The following is a 2,457-nucleotide window of genomic DNA, read 5'->3' as shown; positions in this document are numbered from 1 at the left end:
CAAGAATTCCAAAAAACACTTTTTGGATTGTTTTCCGAATCTTAACGATGAAACCATTTAAGGATCATTTGATTTCAGGTTTAGTTGACAGACCGTTTTAGTCTAGTCAAAGAGCTGTTGCTCATTCATAGCTCAAGAGACTTTTCGGTTATGTTTTATGGTTTAATTGTCGACTTTGGCAAATCTGAAAACAGTTTCCTTAACAATGTTGAGATGTGGCTTTTCTAGCTTTAAAAGACATTTCAGCAATGTCACAAACAGTGCTCGGATAGCTTTGAAAGTCAGCCATTAAAAGTCAAAGATCACAGTGGGATTTCAAATATTTTTCATTAAAATCAAATCATTTGAGCTGCTGTCCACGTCAATTTCTTCTCTATAATCTATACTTTTATTTCTATGTATTTATTTGTTTCCTATTTTTCCTTTACTTTTTCTCAGATATCAATAGCGTCTACTGTTTTTGAGTTTATTTGTCTCCACAAAAGACTATAGTTTCAGAACTTCTCAGTTGTGTTTCATTTAGCTATCAGCTTTGAGATGTTTCTCTTAAAATTTCAGAAATACAGACCATTGTTGACACTGTAACAACAAAAAGCTATACCATTAATGTGGAGCTCTGATTTGAGCAGATTTGAACACAGTTTGAGGCATTGTTGAGATACGTTTAATATTACTGAAGTATTTTTCCCAAGTTAAAAAATGAGAAACAAGAGGTAAAATGCATGCTTTGTTTTGTTGTCTCCGGTGTTTCTCCTGAAAACCTCAAGCTCAAATTTTGAGCTACTGTAAGAGTATTAGAGGTAGATATAAACATCTCAGATAATTTGGCCTTTGGTGAAGCTAGAGAGATCATAATGACATTTGACTAAATTTGTAATCTAATCTGAACCCTTTTGAGATACTTAAGATACTCTAAAGGAGACACACTACTGTTCAATTTTTACATTTAGATTGCTCATGACAACAATTTAAGCAGAAAGTCAAAAGTCTCCATTCTGAATCTTAATGCTGAGCAACTGAGATAAAAGATATCCCATTGGACATTGTTCTTTCATACGTATTTGTCTGTTAGGTATCGATCGGCCGAATTTCAAGTAAAAGGGAAAAGTAACAAAGCGAGATAACCGCTTGACAAAGTGAGGCAGTATATCAAATGGCTCAACACTCACTCAACAGTCAGTTTGTTGTAGTGCGCATGAATGGAACTAAAGCTGTGCGCACACACTAGCAAGGCAAGAATTACTCAGAAGCAGTACAACGAGCCTTTTCAGTCAGGCTCAAACACTGATTACATTGTAATGGCGCAATCAAAGAGGAAAATGACAGAGGAGCTCCATAATACACCACTCATAATGGTCAGATGGTTCAGAAAGCATTGTGCATAGCTTTTAAGTTGCACTAGACTGTGGGCAGTTGAACAGGACAGTGGGAATCGCACTTTTAAAATGCTCCCTTGATGTCACAGACTGTTAGCCAGATATTATACGTAATTGAGTTCCGTGGATCACAGGAACAAGGGGTATACATTGGATAGTCATCCAGAAAGTGTGTGTGTGTGTGTGTGTGTGTGTGTGTGTGTGGGAGGCTTGCAAGAACAGGAGTTTTTTTGTGTTGGAGAAAAAGAGCCTTGGACACTTCATCTTCTCTTCTGTGCGCTGCCAAAAAGGCCAGAGGTCAAATGTCAGGGTGAATGAAGAATTCCGAACTGCATGCCGACAGATCGGGTTTCAGGGCCGGGGGAAGGGAGGGAACAGCCCTAGAGCAATAGGTGCCAGTATATGTGTGAGCAACTTTTATTTAAAACATCTCCAAACTGGCCTTTAGCTTTGAGGCTTTATGAGGTTTCACTCAAAGCTGCACATATTTTCGCCAGACAAGAAAATGTTGCCTCCGAACGCATGATTTCCCAATAACCACTGACCCCTGCGTTATGTGATGAACTCTGTTAAAACAACAGAAGTAATTAGTTAAAAGTGCATTTCAATTTAGCATTTCATTGTGAGCTAAAAATACATTTTTGTTGTGTTATTTAGAAGTTAAATTCTTATGCACATTTTTGTGATATTCAGAATCATTTTGAAAAAGAACACCAAACTTTTTTATCATTCCATTCCATACTGACAGAATCAGTTACTCTGAGCAAACAATGTGATATTTCATTTCTTAATTTTTTTAAATTTGCTTAACAAAAAAAGTTTGAGACGTAAATTAATTCTAGATTAATAGTTTTTTTCTTTCTTTCTACTGTTTTAGTGGGTTAATTTGTTACCTCTTGGCATTGCTAGTACTGTGTTAAACTACAGTGCATTTACATTTATGCATTTGGCAGACACATTTAAACAAAGGGACTTACATTGCATTCAAGGTATACATTTAATACATTCCCATGCATTCCCTGGGAACCCAATCCATGGTTTTGGCATTGCTACCGCCATGCTTTGAGCTACAGGAATGCCA

This window comes from Sinocyclocheilus anshuiensis, unplaced genomic scaffold (assembly GCF_001515605.1).
Source record: "Sinocyclocheilus anshuiensis isolate Anshui unplaced genomic scaffold, SAMN03320099.WGS_v1.1 scaffold1162, whole genome shotgun sequence".
Taxonomy (NCBI): domain Eukaryota; kingdom Metazoa; phylum Chordata; class Actinopteri; order Cypriniformes; family Cyprinidae; genus Sinocyclocheilus; species Sinocyclocheilus anshuiensis.
Note: the sequence above shows the minus strand (reverse complement) of the source record.